This window comes from Anopheles darlingi, chromosome 2 (genome assembly GCF_943734745.1).
Source record: "Anopheles darlingi chromosome 2, idAnoDarlMG_H_01, whole genome shotgun sequence".
NCBI lineage: Eukaryota > Metazoa > Arthropoda > Insecta > Diptera > Culicidae > Anopheles > Anopheles darlingi.
In genome coordinates, this window is record NC_064874.1 from 94,686,290 (window position 1) to 94,712,655 (window position 26,366).

The 26,366-nt window shown below is 41.5% G+C and overlaps 1 protein-coding gene across 1 annotated transcript in view; it reads right to left on the minus strand.

Annotated features, from left to right (window-relative positions):
- The window catches only part of LOC125948255 (37 kDa salivary gland allergen Aed a 2-like), a 136,492-nt gene extending 112,469 nt beyond the window's left edge, over positions 1-24,023 (minus strand). The window contains exon 1 of the mRNA XM_049674152.1: positions 24,019-24,023. The gene's annotated coding sequence lies outside the window, so the exon portion shown is untranslated. The remainder of the gene's footprint in view (positions 1-24,018) is intronic.
- Positions 24,024-26,366: the final 2,343 nt, after the last annotated feature.

Consider the following 26,366-nt stretch of genomic DNA (forward strand, 5'->3'; position numbering starts at 1 on the left):
TTGCCCGAGCATTATGGGGATGATGCTGCCCTCCTACAGTTACTGTACCGGTTTTGCACCTCGGCCAATAGCGGGTCTCGAGCCATGGCCAAACGCGAGGTCCACACGCTGAATGTGGAAAGAGTGCTCACGGCAATCATAGAGTCTTCAAAGGCCTGCACTAGCAGTATGGTGCGTACAACAAATCCGCGAGATCGTGTTGAACGAAAGATAAAAAGTGAGCTTCTTGAAAACCATGCAGAACCCAAGCAACTGAAGACAGTCAGTCAGAAGGGAGAAAAACCAACGAATAAAGGGCACAACAGGGCAGCGAAAATCCGTAACAAACTTGTTCGCTTGATAAACAATATTGGTCAAGTGTGTCCTTACACCTGTCGTCGTACGAAAAAGCAAGCAACAAAGCAGACTGCAAAACCCCGCCAGCACATCCGCCGAGTAGGCTTGAGTTAGTCCATCTGAATGCGAATGGGTTCCGAAAACGAAGTTAAAAGAAGATAAATTTTTCCGCATTATAATGAGGAATGTGGAGCGTTCTCGACGTTTTTGCAGCCGCATCAGCTTTGCTTTTAGAACGATGCCAGATCCGAAATCGAACCCAAGATCCTCGGTTCACAGGACACGACTCATGGTGCCAACAAGCAGTGCTGAGCGACAACGGAGTGGGCTGGCTCAAATCGAAGAGAGGATAAAAAGATTGCGGCATAAAAGAATCACGAAAATCCTTCCTCTCCTTCTGAGATTTAATATTTTCTTCGCCGCATAATCGCAGGCCTGAGGGCATTGTTTCTTGGCTCGCAATGTTGCTGCGCAGCGAAGAGGGTCGCCAAGACGGTCACGCTGATGTTTTCTTTTTATCCCTCGTTTTGCTTCTTAATCGGATCCCTACCAGGGCATTGCACGCACTTGATTGGATTGAACGAGGACGAGGAAACAAGGGATTCAAGAGCATCTTCGTTCGTTAATCCACCACGACATGCCGCTGGACAACCACGTTGAGTTAAGCTGAGATTAATTTAATTAAATGAAAATCAGTTTTTCCACTTCATCCACCACACTAGTAGGTGCTCTTCACGGTCGATAATTCGTTGCATTCGACGGAACGACCAGTATTGCACGTGATTTTGCAGCTGGTTTCAAGGGCAAGATAACGAAATCATAGTCCATGAGATGCAGCAAATAAAATGTCGATAGCGTAAAACAATGCAGAATGTTTCTGAACGAGTGAAAAAGAACAAAAGTGATTGTCGAAAACCGATACTACCAATTGGTTAGTATGAATGGACATGGGCTTTGTATGTTGTATAAGATCCCGTTACATTCGTCCTATACATGCTGAAGGCTTCAAGCCCAGTCATGTCACTCAGTATTTGACGGTCTACTGCTCCACTTATCATGAACAATCGGCCATCGGCATATGGTAAAACCGAAGCACATACCAATAGAGAAACAAAGTAAAGTTATAGCTGGATAGGTTGAAGGAACATGAGTCATGAGCTTTACGTAAGTAAAATTTGAAATCATTCTTTTTTAATTCAAACCATTGCCGCTTCTTTCGTTCATTATGAAATGGAATCCCAACATATTACGAAAGGGAATCACCGGTAAATCATTGGTTTCAAAACATAGCGTATAGTGTGCACTCATTCCTTCCAGAATAGGTACAAGCAGCCGCCGGGGGTTGCCTGTAATTATCATGGTAGTTATTCGGTTGGGGTAATTGTTTTTTTGGGATCCCAAAAATAAAGCACCGATATTGTGGAACGTTTCTTATGCTCACCCCGTATGTGTAACGAAAGACCGGTTTCTATGCTCGTTTGGATGTCTCAACAAGGTATTTGCCTTTGTGTGATACCGCCTGAAACAGCGCCTTAAAACGGTACATGGATACGTGGAATGTAGTCCTTAAGGAAAGAAAGGGCGATTGGCATTAGTCAACTTACACACAATTGAGGTAGTGTTGATGTGTGTGGCGAACATTCGTGTAGTCTACGAAACCCTCCCACGTGAGTCGTTGCAATGAAAAATAAGGGAAGCTGCAGGTTTACGAGTCACAGTAAAGATGACTGCTTCCGATGACTCTCGGTAGCTCAAAGAAAGCTACTAGAAATAAACTTTGTATAGCATAAAACAACAAACTGCCTCTTTCAACAATTGCCGACTAATCGGAATGGCCTTCTTCCGCGCAAACGTCGCAAGCTTTGGCTTGATCTGACTCCAAAAAGAGGTGGCTACGTCTTGTGGGAAACTGATTGCTTGCCAGAGTAAAAGAAGAATATTTTTATGACAAAAATTATTTCTTAACATAACTTACAGTCACTGTCACGTCCCTCTATCTTACCAATTTGGTACATTCACAATACTACGGGCACTCATCGTTCATTTTGTTGATACAATACATAAAGAAAATCCAAGAACAATAAATTATAATCCTTCATCACCAGGAAAGTCGGCCGCATGTAACGTTTGACCCAGTATACATCCACAACCAATGCTACGATCGATTCCAATACAATGCTATGTATTCGCTGGTTAAAATCATTCGCCCTGGTGTTCATCTCGTGATTTCTGCTATTGAATGATGTTGGTCGCGATAATTGGTTTTAAATTTTTATGAAAATGAAATCACTAAACAAACAACACTACGATGGTGGCGATGGATTGGGACGCGAAAGGACGCAAAGATTGTTGCTGTTTCAGAAACCAGAGTCAACCGGTAGCACAGTGATGCACTATCGGCATGGATTGTAATCGAAACCAAAGCGCCTCATTGCCAGTGCGACAGCGCGCAGCGTGGGTTCATCGCTTGCGGCCAAGTTCTTCGTTGGTCTGGTATACAACTCTTCGCTTGCAAGCGACTGAGTGGTCGAGAAAGCCCGACTGCTTAAGACCAGTAGCAGACTATAATGAGCGTTATTACTCTTTATGATGCCTTTTATCGGGTTGGATTTGATCTCTGAATCGAAAAAAAATTCGTAAACACATGGAAAATTAACCGTTGATACATTGAACCGCACAGCAACAGTAGAGTTTGGATCCAATGAAGAAAATCGATGAAACCATCGAATAGGGCGAGCAGCTCGGACAACTTTGTCGGTATGAGATTGACAACCGATTGGGAGAGAATAAGTCTGATAATTTTAAATACAAAAAGAATTGTAAGTTTACTAAAATTTCCCCAACGGCAGTTGTGCGATGCAGTTACAATAATCTGTAATACAACAAAAAAATATTACCATAATAACCCCGTCCTATCGTCCTATCAGAAGATTCACATAGACGACCATTCAATTGATTGCAGTTTACAAGAATTACATTTGCAAATCAATAGTTCCAGCTGCTAGAAATGCGTTATTTAAAACATTGGAAGTTGCTAAAACACATGAAAATAATTTAGATGCTTGTTGAATTTGATGTATGAAATGAATGCATCCACAGTGTACTTCTATGTTTGTATTTTGCGTAGAATAATAAAATAAAACGTCTTCTTAATTTTTGGAAGTATCTTACATTTCGAACGTTAAATCCAAATACAAATTCCTTAAAGAGTAGCAACTTTTCAGTGAAAACATTCATTTATAGTGATTTGCTGATGACACAATACGTTGGTTAATGAAAAATAATGCTGCAAATTTAGCATCTCACAACACAAAAGTCTTCTTTCTGCCAAAAAGAAATATGGGTTTGGTTGTACAAGCATTGGGTTCTGCCGCTTTCCACCTTCAAGGGAGTGCTGAATGGCCCTCCTCTGAGCAATGGCGTTCTTGCCATCAGTGGGAAGGCAACACCAGCACAAATAAAATGGAGAGGAACTGCTTGAAATGATGACAGAGTGTGCAATCTTTAAAAGCCCATATTGCACGCAGCCGCAAGCACAAGAAGGTGAGCATATTAGCGCAGCAGAGAAAGGATCCCGTTAGCTGTCTTGCTCTGTGCACTCATTTGCCGAATTATGCACCCACCGTTTCATGAAGTGGGGCGTGTACATCGCGGTGCAGCCATGCAACGTTGTTCCAGGTTACCTTCATTACCATTTTCGGGTCAGCGAGGATTAACCTCTCTTAAATTGTTCATTTAAGCCATAGCAAAGGGTTGCACTATACTACAGTACACGCGGTAATTGTAGTGGCAAAAGATTATGATTTTCTGTCACTGGCCCTTCGTTTTGTGCATTTTAAACTATGCTGTATGCTTGCCTTGCACATACTTCCATGACCTACATGGATAGTAGTCACAAAATCATGCACAACGGTTGACTCAAAACCATTAAACAACAGAACAAACAATTTTTTGATGCGGTGATGATACTTGGAAGACTTCCATATATTAAGCAGTGCTGAATGTTAAAGATGAAAATACGGAGTTGTATCGTTGAAACCACACAAAGACAAGAAAGGAAGGTAAGGAAGTTTCTTCATCCTATTAATCCCTTTGTCACATAAATCATATTATGATAAATACTTAAAATAATGTTCATTTACACAGTGTGAACGAACTATGTTAAAATCGTAAACCATGAAAAGTTTATAAGGGAAAAACGCATAACGCGCCAGGTAATCGAACTCACTCGCAAATCTAACTGTGGACCTGCCCAAACCCCTTCCAACTGTTTGCCGATCAAAAGTTGATGGTAGATCTGAGTAAGGTTTGCCTTTGCCTTCACCGAAATGGCAAAAGCAAGCCCATTGGCGAGGTTTAGTTCCAAATCTCCCGAAAGGCAGCATTCATGTCCAGCCTTTCGGTTGAATTAAGATTTTCCTGGAAGATCCTGTTTGTAAGGTTGGTGGTGCTAGTGTTTCCAGTGTAACATGTACCACTTGCCGCGCTTTATTGCTTTTTCGGTAGGAAGATGTCGATGGTTTATGTTACGAGATTTGCACGGTCCGATAACCACCTTCCCGACTCTGCTATCCCTTGGTAGGTTGCATTTTTCAATAATTTTCAACGCAAAGACACCGTTCCAGACCGGTCTGCATAACGATGTGTGCATTGTTTTAAATATGCTTGTGCAATTGGATGTTTTTGATCTTTTCTGCATAATTTTTGCGTGCGCACTCACCGGCTTGTACGATACAATCCATGTCGCAGTGCAAAGAAATGGTGGTGCGATATAGCGGGTTTCACCTTTCGTTTCGAATAACGGTAGACGAATTTCTCGAACGAATAATTCATAGTTCACCATACTTTCATACTACTGTTGAAATGAGTGTTGAGTAGTAAAAATTCGAAGGATCGGTGGAATGGCATCCTTCGGTATGCTCAAGGGAAAAGGAACTTTCCAAATCGATCGACCGATGACTGGAATGCCCAGATGCAAAACGTGATACGCTCCATCCTCCTTAAGTCCATGAACGAAGGGAAAACGAGAACGACCCGTCAACGGAACGTCGCCTTTAATGCTATACGCTAATAAATCCTGACTCGCAACAGACATACCGGCTAATACAAACAGCTCGTGTCAGCGGGACGGATCGACCGTCTCTTCGTCCGACCAACTTACGAACTTGATTGGAGGTCCAGACATGCGTCTCGGACCACGACGGAATTAGGACCGTCGGAGTAGTCTGTGTTAAGGTGGTCCAGAGGATGTTCATGGAACGATTATGACAGACGACAGACGCAAATTTCTTCTTTTTCACCCTCTTCTTCTGTAGCTTCTCAGTTGGATTAGACCTTAAGGATGCAAATTGAATGTGGCGGTACAATCCCGCACCTCGAACCTTCGCTGACAACTAGAAATGTGTGTTCAGCATGTTCTTTGACACTCACTGCCGACTGTTTGTTATGCATTTCTACAACTTTCTTTAGATTAAGCTTTTCTGAATGACGGGGAATCGATCTTTGGACATAATTCCTCATAGATGAAATTACATAAATATGGATCAAATAACCAACGTATCTCTGTTAAGCTGTACTTCCCTTCCCTTCCGGCATAATTGCTAATGCAAAAAAGCGCCAAACAGCATCGTTTGGCGCCGGCGCAGAACCCAAAAAATTGAACATGTTTTGAGCATATAACGATATTTCCTGGATTCGCCAATTAATCGTCCCATACCATATTTTATTGGCGAAGAATCCGTTCTTGCACAAAAATTCTATGTAAGACTAAGCTGTGATTTTAGACTGTGAACCGTTCACTTACTTTTTCTATTACCGTTTCATTTAAAAATCGTCTTTAGTTTTTAATCCCGCCGATGCTGCTGATATCAAATATCTGATTTAAGATTTTGTATTATTGGAATTTACTGGATTTATGTATCTTTCAATCCTTAAAAGGCACCTTATTTCAATATATTGTCATACACGCTTCACAAAGATGAAAAGAGGCTCTTCAAAATAGCATTTATTGATAATATGTTAATATATCACTGGGCATCGACTTTTATTGGAGAATTCATTTTTCACTTTCAGTATATAACAGGACGTGTATGAAAAAGTGAACCAACGTGAACCTGAACAGTGCGAGTTGCACAACACTACTGAGAAAAGAAAAAGAGTGTCAAGGATCCGCAGCTTCTGATGCGGCCGAGTGCAAAGTGAAGTTCAAAAGCACGTTCGTAAAAAATTTGGGGCCGGTCCCAGTCCCAGGTTCCAGAGTGGTTTCATTAATTTTGCACAACATTCTCAACCCTGGGTGAAACCCGCAAGAGGTTAAAGTTGGGCTTTCGCTGCTTCACCCGTGAATACTTTGAAATCTCCTTTTTGCGGGGCCAAAGAAATGTTTGGAAACCCTTGGCAGATATGCTGGGCTCCGCTACCATAATAATAATAATAATAATAATAATAATAATATTAATAATAATAATGAAATCTTTCAGAAAATGATTTATCTTTTTATGTAACATCGCATGTTCGCGCGCTTAGCTTTTACGTTTTTTTTTTTCATAGAAAAAAGGTATTTTTCCGAGTAAGGCTGTACAGGAATGCTGGACCCATCCCGGTAATTCCGAGGAATCACTCATTTTTACACATTTCATCTTTATTAGGCACGATGCACTTAACAAAGATAAGAAAATATTTTTTCGGACCCTTTGTGTACTTAGCGTAAGGTCTACGTGCTGCTCCAGCAAGTATGATATTATACGGATAATTGAAAGGTCTTATGTCTCGTTGCAGTTCATTTGAATTGGACCAATGTTCTTCAAAGTATTCTATCCTAACGATATCAGCCAACTTTTTGTTTTGCTTGTGTGTCTATGTGTGAAAGAAAGTTTTCACAGCCCGTTGACTATTAAATAACTCAAGAAAACATTTTGAGTTTAGTTCTCGTTACAAAACATTTTATATTTTTTTATGAATGTGAGAGCAAGTGCGAAGCGTTAAGGCATTTCGTAAATAATATCATCACAACTCCGAAAAGAATCCGGCACTTTCTGTTTGAACATTATTACTTAACTTATGATCCCAACGATCGAACTTTACGGCTCAAAATTTTCGGTTTTGCACACTACAATTTAAAATAAAAATTTAAAAAATTCATTCCATAGGACAAGTCCGAACTTGACATCTTATAGTGCGTCAACCAATAGCGAATTGAAACCGAATCAAACAAGAACTAAACACTCTCCGTGAATTGTGCACTAGATGTTAAGGTTTCCTTCGGTCCTCAGCCTTTCAAATTTATGCCAGTTAAAAACCGTTCCCTAGCGGGTGTCGTCAATCCATGCTGGGCATCCATCGATTCTGATCGCACGCAGAGCTTATCAATTCGCGGTAATCTTTCCAGCTCGTTTGCAAGCCACACTCACGTAAACCCTCAGAGCTGCTACAGAAACAAGTGTCCATGATGGCGCGCAGTGTGTCTGGTAACTTGAAGAATAGGAACGAGTGTCTGCTGGAAATGCCGGTCGTGACACCGGGGGGACCGATGCCGCTTCGAGTTAATCAGGCGGCACCGAAATGTCCTATTAAGGAAGTGCATTGATCGCGTTCATCGATTGGGCCAGTCCGGCTGCCCATTACTTCCGTAAACGTCAGCTCAATCGTTCAACCGGTCGGCTCCGTTTGAGGGTGACACATTTTTGATATTCAATCAAAACTCCAATTATAAATTCGAGCTTCAACACAAATTCAACGCCAATCCATCGCTGCAGGAAAGTTGCTTGAAAGGTTTCAGCTTATCAATCAGCGCAAACGCTTGTAAAGCGTGATCTCACACCTAGCGCACATACTTTGGCGTCTTAGGCGATCGGTGTATCACTGAACACGATCGTGGTATGGTGCCGAAACATTAAAAACCCCGTGAGAGATCGCTTCATTTTCTACCGGCCACCACAAGGAGGAAGCCAACACAAAGCGGGGGTCCATGCAATGCCGACGAAGTGAACTCCTAAACAACAGGCCCTTGAGGACTAAACATTCGTCACCTTCCCTGTGAGAGAGTGTCAATTTTGATGGAACTACTCTTGATCAATCGAACGCTTAATGTCGGTGTGGTTCTTTCCGATCCCTCGAGATATTGCATGGGTCAATCGAAACTAATGTCGCGATCCGAACATGCATTGACTCTGTCATCGTTACAGAGCTGTAGTAAGTAGAAACAATTTGAATAGTAATATTTTGATTTCAAGTACATTTGTCTCATATCAAGCCTTCAAATTTCTTCTGGTAGAATTCGAATCTCAAACAGATAAGTCTGCCAATTCGTTTTTGTTCTGTTTCCATTCTCACCTCCTTCCTCCTACCTGACGGCGAACCATTGATGGAAAGGGTCACCTGAAAGCTAGCGCGAAAAATGCAGCGCTGCGCATTACTGGTCACGGAAATCGGTCCGTTGACATTACATAAGTGCTGCTCCCAAAAAGGGAATTACTTAATGGCTGGATAGTGCCGCGACTCGTTTGAAGTACCAATGGTTGTTTGCGAACGGAGGCACGTTTCATTGGAGCATAGGAATAATAAAACTAGCCTCGAAGCGGTCAAGCAAAAATTTTTACTACAACATTAAGAAAGCCATTGAAAGAAAATTATTGTATTCTATGGTGAAACTCCTCTAAAATCATATCAAATGTGTTTATGAGCGAGTTTTTCTCAATATAGCTGCTCAGAAGCTCAGCTCAGTGAGCTCAGTATACTATATCAACGTAACTTACCAAGTTTAAAATGATAAATAAACTTACTTACTTGCTTACTTACTTACTACATATCAAATGTGATAATCATGGTACTGTAAATATGAAAATTTTAATATGTAATAGGAAGCGAAGACAATTCATGTAACAAATAACAGAACAAATAATCACATCGGAAGAAACTAAATAGAACTCATCCCTCTAAGTGTGCATTCATCCATGTCTTGTGTGTTTGCTTACCACTTTCCGGTGCATTAAAATGTCATTTAAAAAATATTCTGATCGTCATCGATGCCTCTTTTTTAACATATATAAGAACGGGCAGGCCGTACATTTTATCGGTGCCTATTTATTTTATTTAAAAAAAAACATATCGTTGTTTCATCATATACCACAAATGCTCTCATTTAGACCACTATCATCGAAGTGGATAAAATATCTGTACATCAACTCGAACACATCGGTCTCATTTATAGGCCATAGGATGCAAACCTCTGAATCTGCATACGCGAGAGAAGGGGAACTGAAACTAATATCGGCCATGGCTTGGCAATGAACGTGGTTTTAGGGTTTACTGGCCGCTGAACCTTCATGAACCTCCTGAAGAGAAGATGAGGACATGTGGTGTCTGGAGAAACCCGTTAAATACCGCAACCACGATCCATGATCTTGAGAATCAGTTCATACCGTTACCACGTTGCGTTGCTCTCCTTCTCATCCAACCTTTTAGTTCATTTTATACTTATGTGGCCAGTTTATGATTATGTGTAGAAGTGGCTAATTAGAAAGTGACTTCTCGTGTACGTCAGAAGGATTCACTATCGACTGGACATCCGTTCCACATGATTTATGTAGCAATAGGACCCAATAAGCACAGCGTACACTACCAAAATTGTATAAGCGATCGCATAGGACTTAATTCACGATTTCTAGCCAGATAGCGCCAATGGTTGATGTTTAAAACACTGCCAAAAATAAGACTGACATGCAGCCAGGGTAGGGTTTTGGACATAGCCCTTCTGAAATGTCCGTAAAGCGAAGAATAAAGCTTATCCATTCAACTTAACTATTCAACAAAGCTAGGAGGAACATAATAACCAATCAGTACTCAGGAGGGGTTTTTCTGCTTTCGTGCGGAATGCAGTTATCGGATTACTTTCCAACTAACCCACTGACTAAGCTATTAGTGACTTTTCACATCTCTTTACATACACTACAGCTCACAGAGCCAAAGGGGCCACGATTTTCATGAAGGTTTATTGTTATCTTTCGAATATATCAATGTATCGCATGCTGCCTTTGTCCCAAATCGCTCTTGAATCACAAACTATTTCTTGTTTGCGTGGTCCGTAATGAAGATGAGCATTATATGTTCGTAACTATAGCCGATATAAATGAGAAAAAAGCGTTTCTCGTGATGTCTGTGAAGATGACAGCTAACCGCTTAACGGCATGTTTGTCGGATCGGGTACAAGTTCAAGTTGACGGTCTCCCAGCGGGAATTCAGTATCAATTGGTCGGTGGAATCGGTTCCCAAAAGAAAATCTAGCTCAAAACAACACAAAAAGCTGGGAGCGAACTACGCTTTGATTCGGTATGCAAAGAGCACGATCGTGTATAATACACAGCCATATTTGTGTCCGCGAGGGAACAGTTTCAGTGTCCGCGATTTAGAGAACCGATTCGGTAGAAAAATCATCCTCGGCTTGGGGTGCTCTCTTTCTCTACCATTGTGGTATGATGCCTGGACCGTGCAGTAGGACCTATGGAGGAGCGAACTTCGAATCTTGACACGCAACTTGCTGGGTGTATCTCATATTGTCGGTCATCGTGGATGTTGGGTAAGGTTGCACACAAAAAGCGCCTTGAAAACCATGAGGCGTCCGTGAAACTGATACCACAGACCACCCCTCAGGGTCAAAATCCGCAGCCGAAAACGGTACTCTTCCGAGAGGGACTAGGGTTTCCGATGGCGTTAAAGGCTATCATCGCGAGTACAGGTTCTTTTTTTCCATCATCATCATCATCATCATCATCATCACCATCGTCTGATGGACTATTTGACCGTACGCTGCCGCGCTTCGAAAGCGATTTGAAAGCGAGCCTGTGGCAGACTTGTGATTGCATCGTACCACTGATGCTACAAACACGAATCAAGCGATTTATTTCTATGACGATTAACAAGAACCAGTTTCCCAGGCTCACTAGATTACCAATCGGATTCCTCATAATCTCCATTCGAAATAAAAAAAAAAACAATCATCTGTTTGACCAATAGATTGACTTCGAATTAGGTTATTATGTTGGCATGATGATTGTATCAATGATACTTATAATAAGTATATAAACGTCGCCCGTAAGGTACCAACAAAAAAAAGTAATAAAAGTACCTAAATTTTGAAATATGTAATATAGAGTCACCACGGAGGTCACGACACACATCATTTCTCATCTGTGGTCTAGCTGTTTGTGGACAACATTTACCAGCCATTATAGCAGCAGTATACATACATTTCCCCTGCAAAACCCACAAACCCATCAAGCTATTAAACTTGCCATACGGTCAAAATATCAGAGAATCTTTCAATCGACCAGCTATTTCGATACATGAATTTAACAAACTTGCGCCAAATTTTATTTGACCGGAAAGAACAACCCATCTTTTGCTCATTGCCCGACGGCATTGTTTGATGCATCGGTGTTTTGATTGCTTCGATTTTCGTAACATCGTCAACATATTCTGACTATCTTAGATTATTTGTTTGTTTCCCCTATTTTGTGCTTTTATTTGCAAAGTTGTGGCAAAATCGTTCGGTATCCGTACCGATTTCTTTTGTAGTTCAATTTTCGATTATTTCGTTTAGCTTAATACATTTGGATTGCAAAGAAATTTTAACATTCATGACCATAGTAGGAATTGTATATCGGTCTTATTGTTCTGTAATTAAATCTGTAATTTGTAATATATATTTTTAAAAAAGTTCCAACGTATCGATTGATTGATGGCAAGGATGCCAATTATTGCATTTTCAAATTTCCTATAAATATTATCTGTATTGATCACGTAAAAATTCAGATCAATTGCAGTTCAATTTCAAATAATCTACTGTGTCCAAAAAGTAAGGTGACACAGCATCCAAATTGCCCGCGTAAAGGGATATTTTTGATTTTGTATATTTTGTAGGTTGTCAGCACTGTTATTGATAACCATGACAAGTTTCACGTCAAAATATTCACTAGTGTTTGAGATACGTATTATTTTGTGAACTGCTAAAAGTGCATTCTTAGTTTTTCTCCATGTCGCAAATTTTTAAACAATGAATTTGCATTAAAAATATTTTTTCTGCTGCAAATATACCAATGCGAATGGTACAGAATGTCTTTAGTGGCGATACTACGTCAATAAAAATTATTTACACTTGGTGGAAAGACTTCCAGGAGGGTCGGAAACGTTTTGAAGAGGAAGAACGCTCTAGACGACCACCAACGACAATCGATGCTGCTCACGCCCAAAAACTTAAAGTTTTGATGTTGGAAAACCGTCGATTTACAACAAGAGACCTTGCTGATGATATTAGCATATCAAATATATCCGACAACTACATTTTGAAGGATGTTTTTCATCTTAAGCGCGTCAGCGCTCGATCACGATAATGCACCATCTAACACTTCGTTGGTTTTTTGTGACTTTTTTGCCAACATTTTCAGTCATATCGTTCCAATAAAACCGTATGCGCCTGATTTGGTTACATGTGGCTTCTGGCTATTCGACAAGCCCAAAATTTCGTTCCGGGGACACTGTTTTGACACGATAGAGCAGATTAAAGCCGCTGCGAAAAAGGTGCCGAAGGCCATTTCAAAAGATGACGTTTTAACGTGTTTTGAAACCTGGAAAATTCGTCGGTGCATTGTGTCTGGGTGCAATAAGTGCATTGTGTCTGGGAGGGATTACTTTGATGGCAAAAAAATGATTTGGAAAAAAATTAAGGAATTTTCAAAATAATTCTAATGTCACCTTTTTTTTGGACACAGCAGTGCTCTATAAAACTGATCTGATTTTGGTTTTGATTTTTTTGTTTGGATCCTTTTACAAATCCTTTACTATTCCATCTTTCTTCTATTACCTGAAATTGAAGTGTATTGGTTTTCGTTGGAAAGTCTCAATTTATCGCTGTACCTGCTTGATGAGTGACACATGAGCGAAACCTCTAATATGTTGTCTGTTGGCATCCTCAACAAAGGACGTTCATCTCATTAGGAGAAATGGCTAACCAACGTATTAAGCCGATCTTCTATGTGCAGCCTTCATCCGGCATAGAGGAATATGCTGCAAATGGTTTTACCCTTCATCGTAGTTTTTTCTTCTTTGCGTTCAAACATGCAGCGTGTGAAACCGCTCCAGGTTACTCAATTACCATTATCAGCTTGACAAACGATCCTATTCAAAAGATTCGAACTAATGGTGGGTGTCGTCCCATCAGCATCTGCTAGCAGGTCTTTCGCTTTTTTAACGCCGCTCTAGAGTCTCCCCCAGATGTCCTGGGGCTACGTTTCGCATCTTCTCTGATGCTTACACCCTTGTGTGATCTGCGAGCAAGTCGTTTGCAGTTTTTGCAAAAGCTAAATAAGGCGATTCAGAGAGAGGTTGGGTTCCTGGGTCTACTTTCTCGGTCACTATGGAAATGCAGTTTGCAACGCAACAACAGATCGACTGTTGAACCGTTCGAGAACAACGAACAAGTGTATGCAAAGTGAGGGCAGCTATCCACTACAACTGATAATCAATACTCAGTAAGTAGCTGTCATTCCAACGGCCATTCTGTTAACTATAAGGTTCTCGGCATGGTCTTTTCTCACTTGACATGTCGAGAGCACATTGGCTGCAAAGCAAGATAGACTAGCGAAGGTGGTGGCGTGGCCCCATCGGCGGTCGTACCAAAGGCAGTAATCGCCTATAACTTACTTCATCGAATTCAATTTGCACGCCACTAGCATGTGCACGAGTATTAGTACGTCAAGTGCCACAAAGCTGAAATGATGCGCTAATAGATGAGTCGCGCTCGGAGAATTACTGGCGGAGTATTACGGATGATCGGTTCTTCAGCTGAAAAGCAAGATAAATATTGGAATACAATCTGCAAATAGGCAAACCAACACCATCCCCACCAAGGTGTGTTTGAGGTGGTCTGGAATATTAATAAGCCTGGTAAACTGTATTATTATTTCGTTAAGAATGCCTCATCATCATCATCGTCCTTAACCGTCGTTATCCTCGGGGTGGGTAAGATGCAATGAACGCGAGGTCCCCGAGGCCTTCAACACTTGCGCACTTGTGCAGCACGATAGGTTTTGCTCTGCATGGTTGGGCGGGTAGCTGTCATAGCGCATCACGTATTGCCTGATTGAGTCACCCCGCTCTGTACTCCGCAATTCATCGACAAAGTCTCCTCAGTCTCGTTTCCATGACTTGAAAAATCTGCCAGACTTCGTATACGACTTGTGCTTGACTGGTGATCGTCGAGAATCGATCGGTGTGTGCCGATGGCTGCATGCAGCTAGATGTTAGCTAGAGCCTTTCACGTTAGGTGAAGATGTGTACTTATTAGGCGTATGCGTTCCGGGTTGTTGTTTTCCGATCGGATGGTTCGATGAAAGATGGGCGTAATGTCGAGTTGTGCCTCTTCTTCGAATGCATCTCATCTATACTATTGCAAAGTACTAACTCACTGTAGGTCACTGTACGCAGCTAACAAAGTATAGTGTTGTCTTTTCTTGCATGTCATCTCGGTAGATGATTTCAGAAAAAATATACCACCTCACTCAGCGGTATCCAAACTACAGACTGGGTGTTTTGCTCATCTTATGAACATCATAAATTTTCGGAACAGAGGGTAATAATTAAAACGTTATCAATTTCATCGCATAAATATAATCTTTATAGCCGCTTTCAACCAGCAGCTAGCGCTCTATGTAAGAAAAAAAGAGTCGTACACCAGCACCTATACAGCTCTGTGGGGTTTTTTTAGCAATTATGATCATTCTGAAATCATTGTCTACCAAAAAGGAAAAAAAGTTTCCGACTTAGCTTGTACAAACTGCGCGCGCTGTGCAGAACTCCCGGCTATCAAACGGAACCGCAAGATCTGGGGGTTACATTTGGCTAGGGTCAGATATTGCACTACTTTCGCGCCGTAAATTTCTGCCAAACTCGAAGCAGGTCGACAGCACTATCAGTTACATTCGCAACATTTGGAGATGTTGGAACTCTGTCCAACGGAGTAAGAGCACCTTAAACTACTCTCTCGCAGGTAACCGAACACGTCCGGGGCATTGTTTCAAAGATCCGTCCTACAGTTGCCTTTTGTATTCAAAAATCGCGGTTGTTTATTTGTTGGGTCAGACATATCGAAAACTGCTTCTAACATAACGTTTACAAACGATTGAACATTTATCGAATCCTCCAATTTCTTCATAATTAACATCGTTCTTTGATCACAACGTTGAGGTAGATGGTTTGGGACAATTTTTAAAATTCTTGTACCTCCCTGGATCATGTTTCTCGAATTTTGTGGGTTGTGTGTAGTTATATCAAATCACTCAAATCCCTCAACTTCAGACTAAACTATCAGATAAGGCTAGTGTCGTAAAATACAAACAGTGCACCAACAACAGAAACCAACAGCCAACAGCTCCGGAAGCATAGCTGTGGCACTTGACCCAACCAGCATTAGCATAAGCGGCTGCACTTTATGCTTCGATGCGCTATACGGGTGCCGGTTAACATAAGATCGACGAAGTTGAGGTCGCCCGTGTCCATGGTCAAGAGCTACGCTTTTTAAATTCATGCCAGTCTGCGCTAGTAGCTCATTACTCAGTCCCAGCGGTCCTGGACGTGTCGGTCAAAGTCGTGCACTGGTCGTTCGGTTGTATGACACACTCGATTAAGAAATGGGACAGTTTTGGAAGAACAGGCGCACAGTAATGCTACAAAGTGGAAGGGAGAAAGAAAGGTCAGAGTCAGGCATTCAGCCTGCGAAAATCAACGTAAAATCCATCGCAACACCTGCCGTGCGTCATTAAGTTGCGCATAACATTAAGACTAATTTTAATTTATGGACATTTGGCCGTGGCCGTGATATCTTGTATTTGCCGTAGACATTGGGCATTAAACTTCCTTGTTCTAAGGCTCTATGAGACAGGGGCAAAGCATGCATAGTGACCTAACATTACATTTGGTGAGCCTTTGGCAGATATTTAAAGAAAATATATATACTTATATATTTTATTATGTAACACAAGCCTCCATCCATCTTTCCCCATCCTCGTTGTTACCACAAACCCCTTTTTCTTGAGATGCAAAGAAAATGCACGGTTTACATTTTCATCCGCGTCCTAGCGGTTCGTTTCATATGGTTGTGTCCTAAATGTGACTTTTGTTTATGTATTTACTTCTTAATACAAATAACTGGTAGCTGGCAACCGGTTTTATTAGTTTTTCCAATAGCTTGTTTCGAATTTCTTGTTTCTTTCAATCGCATATCACTCCATCAAATGGATGACCATTCAATCTATCTTGCATAAATCACAGCAACGCTCCAAACTACAGATGGTTTAGATGCTAAGAATTTCTGGAATAAAACAGGAATGAGAAGCATCTCTCCAGGCATGAATCCAGCCATATCGATTAGAAGTCAAAATAACGCGAAAAAACAAACAATAGACAGCAGGATTGTTACAAATCATGAACACGATGGTCCTTAATAACCTGCACGATCGGAAACCGTCCGATATGGATCGAACGGAGAAAAATGCAAATCTGATTCAGTGATGATATCGTTCCAATGTCACACACCCGATACGTTGCAACCAGTGTAGCTGCAACATGAATAAATCATGGGATGTATGTTGCTTCTGGCACATGTGGCTGTCACCTAGTTTAAGGACTATCCTTTAGTAATAGTTCCACGCCTGTCGCGTAGTCGACTACATTTTGGTCAACGTTTGGAACTTGGCTTGGGTTTGGAGCTGCTTGGCTTGGGTGATTTATGGTACATCATTAGAAGTACAATCAGTGCAATGTATGTGTACATCAGCATCTTAAACAAGCATTCTCAGCGAAAGATGTAATGGAACGTCAATGGTATCGCCTAACGACATTCAGGCGCTTCATTGTCTCCTTTTAAATTGATATCTTCATGCAAATTGCTTAAAAAGAAATCTTGTCCATCTAACAGAAGCAGCTTGCTGTAGAATATCTCTTCACGTGTTACGCATTTGATATGAAAGCAGCAGATTCTGCCTGACTTAATTATTTCGATTGCCAGATCTTATGTCGTGTCGAGTTTCAATTAAGCAAATTACTAAATTTACGACTCACGAGCAACTATTTTCGTTGTTATCTTTGGAAAAACTAAATCTCTCGGAAAACCTCTGGCCCATGCAGATGTACCACAATACTATGCAGCACCATGAGCATATCTAGCGAACGAGGAAATCAATCACTCAGAAATGTTTTATTGCCCATAAAAACACTGTTTAAAGTGTATTTCGATCTCTTCGCTTGCACATCGAGCGTTAAGCCCAAAGAACCCACTTCTCTTCAAGGGCCAGGCGTGACAACTAGTCTATGGTCGTTCAATTTAGTCCTTTTGCCACGGACCATTACAAGTTCATGGGGCATACAGTTTAAGTGCAATTTGGCTCAAGGGCCTCACGCTCCAAAAGCGCACGCGGCCTCGTCCGGCGTGTCTTATGGTATAGAACGCTGCAACGCGATCTTTTGTCCCTACTCCACCCGTCGAAGATGATCGATATGCGATCGCGATTCCAACTGGCATTGAACTGTAACCACCGCTATGATCCGTTTTACTCTTTTTCTTAACTTCTTCTGTGCTCCCTGCTCCAAAGCCATGATTTCAGACTCGAGGTCAGGTTCAAAGCTCTTCTAAATACGACATCTTCTACAGCCTCATACTACTTCATCTGGTGCAAGTTCAACCTAGTTAAAAAATGCAAAACACGTCATCGATCATCATGTGCCAATGTGCATCTGGACCTGTTGTCCAGAGGGCTTACATTAACAAGTCAGACAGTCAGGCGAATCTGTGCGTTCCTGAATGTTTTAGGTAAGCTTTAGGGTTCAGTAAGTATGAGAACACTTTAAATGTATCTGTTTCAGGAGCATGTCTTACTGAAGCCATAAGCGAGCAATGTCGCTGCAATGTAGTGAAGCATAAAATATGTTAATATACATTCATTAAATCTTGCGTAATATCCATGGTTTCCGTTATTTTCAAGTCTACTACTCCTTTTGAAATGCAACAGTTATCAGTGTCGCTAATAGGAACTAAAGAATGATGCTGAACCATGTTCATGACCAGCAGCTCTGTGTATGGCGAATAGGGTAGAATAAGAAATGGGAAGCCTTTGAATCCATCATTTATCTGGACGCTCAGATCAGGTTTCATTTTTAGCCATTCGGATGCCATCCTCCGACCAGAGACTTTCTGTCGCTTCTTATTCTGTTTCCATTTTATAGTTCACCCTATAGAGTGCGATACCTTTCGGAAGATGAGGCCACCTGGTAGCAAGCTGCTTGACAAGAAGTTTCAGAAATCGGAAAGTAGCGATCGCAAGTTGCACGGTCAAACGAAGACGCCGACAATGGAAAAGACTGCGTTCTCTGCAATTGACGGATCGCAGTTCGAGCAACGATGACGATGTTTTATTATGCAATTAAACGATAATACAGCTCCGAAGGCCAATACGGACTGTTCCGTATTGTACGGTACCCGATCTCGCATTACTGATAGTACCGATGCATTCTCTGTTCCCAGAGTGAAGCTAAACTCCGCTTGGTTTCGAATGTCTTCGAGGTCAACTAAAGCATTACACAATGACTCGAGTGTAGTTCTGCAGGTTGTGTAGCATGATACTGTAGCTTTCTCTATTTTTCTATTTCTCTCTCTGTCTCTCTCTCTCCTCTTATATTTCTATTTCTTTTCTTTTCTCTCGTTCTCTCTTACTACCTAAAATACTATCCTAAGACAAAGGGATTTTGTTACATGACGAATAAGGTTTACTGTCACCGTCGCCTCTGGATAGCCGCTGGAGTGGTAATAAATTTGAATTAATTTGCGATAACAAGATTATTTGCAAACTGCTACTTTGTGAAAACTAGAAGGACAGAAAAACTTAGGCCACGTATGCAGCATAAAGCACCAAGGAGATGGAATTTAATCATAATAAATGCGTCATGTGATGATGTGCTTGACTTTACACTTGAATTATATAACATTCACAATATTATCGTTGTGCGTGCATGCAAGAAGTACAAAAAATCTTTTAAATTCCAAAATCAAATTGCACGTCAATAAAAACGGAATAGTGTTCAGAAAAGAGTGTTCAACATCATATGCTATTATTCCTTGTTCTGGAAATTACGATACGTAATAACGCCACTTACAAACATTTGCCTGCCAAAATGTTACACGAAATGAACACACAAATCTGAAGCAAATGATAGAGCGCGAATTTGACTCGTGCCATCCATACCAATCGTGTGAATACAACAGTCCCATAAAGCCTCGTGTAGGCCACTATCAAGCAAAGCTGTTGAATCGTCGAACAGTGCCATCGGCAGCTGATTATGCATACGACGCCCTACTCTTACTGTTGATCTCGAGCAAGCGGAGAACGCAACAGCAACAAGCGTGACCATCGCCCACTCTTGATCACAAGACGACCAGATTATGCCACCCCCAAACAGGACGGCACGACACATCGCCAGAACTTCGCATATGTTTTGATCTAGATTTACATTTAGTCTCCTACCAACAGGACTTGCTTTTAACTGCGACAGAATTGATGACGGGGATGCCACACGCTTCGCTCAATTTTGCCGCTCTATCGCTGCACAAGTCACGCGTCCAGTTCAAACGCCCTCACACAGCGGTTGAATGCATAATCTCTATATTGCTGCTTGCGCTACGAGAGTTGAGAGTTTTGTTTGTTGGTGGTTTGGGACAGATGATACTTGTTGGTGAAGTGCAAACTGAATACGGACCGTGTGCCACATTTATCCCTGAATTGATAGCCGGTGTCTATGGAAATTTGGATCACTTTAAATATGTTTTCCCGGCTGGAACGTGAAGCGTAAAGCCTAACTACACCATATCTGCAAGTCATTTTCGAGAGATATGTAAAGGATACACAGGAACAAGTAATTCTAGCAGACTGAAGTTTGGTGTGATCTCGTGGATTGCTTTTCTGGAACCTTTTCTTTGCTGCCAAGTACCGTTAGGGTTCGAATCGGCCTGAGGATCACCATTTAACTGCTAAACGAATCTTGAATCAGATGCACATAAAACATGGTACATCTTGTTTCACTAAGGAGTGCAGCAGATACAGACAGTTTGACCGTCCTTATATATGCTTAAAAAAATTTGAACTTTAAGCTAATCATTACTAGTGATAATAGGGAATTTGGGAGGCATTTGAAATTATCTTGAGGAGCACAATGTCAAAATACCACCCCACAGACCAATCCAAGAACCTTATGTTCATATCTGTGCATTGAGCTTACGTGGCTGATTTAGGAGCAATGAATCTAATTTGATAACAAATGAGACAGATCACTTCGAAGGGCAGATAGTGATGATGGAAACAATACGAACGAAAAGTGCGTAGCGGATTCCATAGTGCGTAGCGGATTCCACAACGGACTGCAAACCGTTGTTTGCCACCTGATTAGGTTGTGATACTGTCTCAACATAAAAAGCGCAAAGGCTAAACTATATGCGTTGTGTGCTCACTTCACCCACTCCATTGTTACTAACATCGTGGTGATTACTATGGAACGTTCTTTTATGCAGCTTTTAGTTTAAGATTATTTCTATTCATATCTGAGTCAACAAGATTTACAGTTTTAGCTGTTTTACTCTTGACAAATTTATACAATGCTCACTATCAATCTCATAAATTCCAGTGGAATGTCAAAAGAGCAGAAAGATGCGTTTGCCAGAGGACAAAAGACATAGATGAGCCTTTTACATCACATTCTCCGTGAACACTGAAGGCTGCTTAAAAACAACAGAACACATTCGAACCAGTGCCTCATAAATCCTGCTCAGACTACCAATTACCCGGGAAAGAAGATCAATATTTATTGGGCTTCTTATCGAGATTTGAATTCCATTATCGCTTCTTTTGCCGGTACCCTGCTACAAGGTAACACAAAAGATATTGGGTTCCATTGCCAGAGCGGAAGAAAAGCAGATACGCAGGGATCGAAACGATCGTTCAAGAGATCGGTTGGATAGTGAACGAACGTTCGTTGATCTTCGATTTACGGCCGAACGGATTCCAACAATCTGTCATCGAATGTCAGACGAGAGTCTGATCCGCTCAATGTACCGATGACTGTGCCACCGATTGTCGCCAACATGGATCACTCATCAGCTGACCAATCGATAGGTGGTAAATGGTTCCTTAGCATTCCCAAAAGTTTCTAGTGTTTTACATATTTACTAATGCTAATCGTCCCAAATAAGATCTCTGCGAATACCAATAAGGCACGATGGAATCGATTTCGATAACATGGGTATGAGGTCTAGGTTGGAGGAATAGATTAAAAAAGAACAGTATGTAGTAATATAGTAGCACGCTGCTGGTGAACATAAAATCATTTTCATGGATTTGTGGATAAGCAAAATATTAAAATATCAACGTATTGCTACTGTCTCTATCACTGATCTCTACTGATGATGATTTCATCTTTCGTTTGAAAATATCAATTTCACCGCCGCGCGTATTCTACAAGTCTTTTAGGGACCAATTAAAGTATGACCCTATCAAATCCCTCCCATGCTTTTAACGCAGATTATCAACATTCACATACACTTGGGCCTCAATCAATCGTTTTTAAATCAAGCCGTGCCCAGCGAACAACACCCAACCGTATCACTCGCGTCATCCTGCATACCCTTAGGGTTTCGACGAATGATTTTGATAGAATGTATCAGCTATTTCATAAGTTTTGTTTATTCTACTTATTCACATTGTGCACCAACATTGAGCGGAGTGAATGTATGAAAATATGATCATTGATTCACTTTACCACTCTGATTATAGACAAACTCAGCACTAGCAATATAAGGCACATAATACGATGACATATATTCATCCCGGAAGCTGGCCACTATCCGGTTACTTTTCCCTAATAATTGGTTTTCGACACTTTGCTAGAACGGACAGAGACGATAAGGCCGGGCGAGTAGGGTAAAATAAACCAAGAAAAGCGATGGTTTCTGCTGCTGATCGTTACCCTCGAGGGCCGTTTGATAAATGCTAGCGTGGCTACATTTTCGCATTTATAATTTATTGCTTGTTACTTTTCTTGTTACTTTTCCTAGTTTCACTTTTCATTTCGTCATATTCTATGGGTTGGTTGAAAATATGCTGTGTTGAAAGTGATGATAGCAGATCGATTGCTAAACGGTCATAAATGCCGTGTTAACCCCGTTAGCTTCGCCTTTATGCTTTTAACCTTTCGATGAGTGATTTTTAAGCCAATGCGTGATAGATGATGAACACATTTTGCACTTTTCGGAAGCTGATAGATAAACTTCAGATGAGATAAGCATGAATTGAATGAACATTTCCCAGAATCCTGTTAGATAAATTCACAAACATGAATTATCCAAAGCGATAATAAGCGAGCTAAACAAGATGTCATATAAGCAATAATATACACTTATTGTTAAAACCACTTACAAATAAGAGCATGCATTCTTTTGCGTGGTTTCAGGCTGGTAGGTCTGCATTGCATTAGTTGTGAAAAAATGATATTGTATACATCAGCACCAGGGGCCGGTGGTTGGATCGGTAAACAGGCAATCAAAAAGCCATGTGGATTCACTAATTTAGTCATACATCGTCGTTGAAGCTCTTATCCTTCCACCGGTTTTCGAAGTGGTATTGTAGAATCGGGGCCTAGATGGGGCGTAAGTAATTGCAGTAGACATCGAAAAGACGCAAGTAAAAGAAAAACGGAGAGTAGAAATTAAATTTATGCACCTCAGAGCGAACTTTTAAATTGTCGTCAACAAGTATGACGCCAGTGAGTGTCTGCGTTAGGCCTCCATCGCAAAACGAGCGCAACGACCGGATGCTATACTGTGGGGTTGGGTAAACATCGATGAAGCTCTAGCCAGCAGATCGTGATCTCTGTCTTAAACAGTTTTCCATTTTTCGCGCGACATAATTAAATTGTTTTGAATTGTTTATAGCTCGTCATCGGGGCGCATTTCCATCGAACGCTGGCAGACTTACTTTTATATGCTCACTCCTTCTTTACACCCGAAAGCAAAAACTAACCGGCGAATGCAAGCAGACAATCCGAACACTGCAGAAGAAATGTTGTGTTCCACATGCTACGCTACACAGTGGGAACTAAGCCAGGTCACATCGATGTAGTAGCCGTTGCACTTGATAGCCGCTATCCTTCTCATGCAGAGAAGATGCACGGCCAAACAGAAGCAATTTGCCGATGTAGACAAGGCATAAAGTCGTCGACGGACGCGAGAGAAGATGACTGATGATCGACGGCGAGCGCGACTTCAGCTAGTTGACCAGCGAACACTAGTCGACGGATGAACTTTGAGATGGCGGCTGAGAGGCTAATTACTGGAGCTTGTAATAAAGGTTGACTTGATGGTAGGCGATTTAAATCACTGTGATGAATCGTATTAAGACACCAGATAAGCTCAAAGATTGACGGAGTCTTCTGAAGCAGGAGCGACTTGTCATTTGACTGCCCCTTCGATTGATTGCAGGATTCGCTGTTCCATATTTATCGTATAGCTTCTCGTGTGGTATTCTTGTAACGCTTGTTTGTTGTCCTATGGATTCACTTGCCACGAAGTTGTAGATCAACGTTCTAGCTGAAGGCATCGGAAGAGCGAAGTAGTGATGATAGCAGGGTACATTCTTATTCGGCGATGAAAGTTTAATACGCAAACACTGGTTTGCAGCCATGATACTCTGAATTGCAAAGCAAAAGCAGCAGAGAGCACCTTCATTCGAAGGACCATGTGGCGTCGGAAGTCATACCCACACCACCTGGCTCAAGGACTCTGTTGGAAGATTCGAATACACACGGTGCCTTGAAATCGGACTGATTTTTCGTATCCCAGCTGCCTGGATTCACAGGGCACCACCAACGGAGGATCTGTTAGTCTATCAATATGAAGTAGCTACAGGTTACCGCTAACGAACGCTTTACGTAATCTGTTTTCATTTTAATCAATCAATCTGCCAGTAAGAGTTCAAGTGTACTTAGACAGATCGAAGCGACGCGATCGATTCAATTGATGACTTCATCATCCTGTAGCTCGGTGAACATGCCAGCGTTTGATATTTGCGCAGGCCTACCATTAGCATAAGTGGACGAAATGTAAAGCAGCACATTTTGAAGAAGAGAACTGACCGAGATCACTGGCAACCTCACGAGGGCTTTGTCGTCAGCGTGAGGGGCGGTTGATCTGGTGTAGTTTAAGATATACAAAAACCACATCTCGAACCAAGATCGAACTCTAGAGCGTAAGTGCAATTCAACATGCGCCCATTTGCATTTGCTTTCGATCGGTCTTCGACTTCTTACTTATCCTACGAACTGCAGGATGTTTACGAAACATCGCATATGTCCGTAGCAACTGACTGTCGCGATGCAAAACCAGTTCGTAACAGATCTTCAATCTACAATACAAATTATTACTACCAACAAACGTGCACACAACTGTAGTGATACGCCATATGCCTAGATAGGAGGGCTCCTCCAATTTAATGTAAATTTGAACCTTATGCTACTATAACGTTTGTGTGTGTTGAATTCACACACCATCTACTGAAACCGCCAGTCGTGTATTTTTCAGCAGGAGGTCTTCTCCTGTTCCAGATGGTTCGTTTCACTTCAAGCTTATCTCGTACCGATTTAATACCGTTTACTGTCTCCATCAATCAATCAAACCGAGAAGCACGAGAATCAGAATCTGGAGTGAAACAATATCTGCGGCTAGCTGATGACTGTGCTCAGTCGTCAAGACGAGTATAGCTCCCTTAGTGGCAAGGTGATTCGTCGGCTGTCTGAAGTGCCCTGAACGCAGCTAGGTGATTATAATTTCACAGTTATCGTCATTTCATCGAAATATTTGTCAAACTAGCCCACAGGGGGTCGGTTTGACCGGATTTAAGAGCTTGATGGAAAATTGAAGTGGAACTAAATGGAGGCGAATTCCTGTTTAGCGTCGCTGATGTCGGCAAACAGCTCAACAAACTTGACAGAAGCTAAATGAACCTGATCGTCTGATCAACTTCTCCATCGGTGATATTATGGTTGGAGCTATTTGATTGTTTACATTCGCCTGAGCCTTGATACTAGACACCAGACTCCAGGATGTTGTCTAGTGATAGACGTGAGTTGGGAATGACCACCTGCCGTGCGCTGGGCCTGCAAAAACTTTCTAGCATCTACGTTATGCCAACCAAGGAGTAAAAGCTTTAGTAGGCAGAGGTATGCGGCACATCGCCACAGGGTGCTCCAAACCAATTGATTCCATAACTGATCTTTAGTAGAGATACTAAGTTGGATAAATTAAGATACCTTGCTTTTTCGCCATGACAACTATCGATTGCGGCCACCCACAGAACGGAAGCAGAAGAACGTTTGTCTGTGCCATACCAATTGGTTCTCAACATTGTATCAAACTACGACGCGGAGCTCAAACTCACATCTCATCGTTTTGAACAATTAATCAAACACTTTTGGCCTTTGACATGAGGACAAGATCAAGCCTTTCTCGCCATGTTACAGCATGCTATATCAGCCACTATCTGCACGTAATATCATATTCTGAGCTGTATGTGTGCATTGAGGCTGTTCGCTATGGAATAGTTTATTACAAAGTAATAATCGACTATTACCTCGACACGATCTCGATCACACCTACTCGCGTTCATGGAAGATCTGCATCATTGTCCCATTTCACTGTAGAAAGGGGTTTCTCGGTAATAAAGATTTATGCCGCACCAGAAACGAGATCATTTTGGATAACCTTACTTGCCATCGCAATAGGAAAACTACGACTCTCACTCGCTGACCAGTTAAACATGCAACGCAATTCTTGTCGATAAATACATCATTTGTCTTCTTTTTTTAGTAAAAGTCGTTGATAAGGGATAAGAATAACTAATAGAGGAAAGGTATAATTTATGTAGTAGGCATAAATACTGCTACTTTAA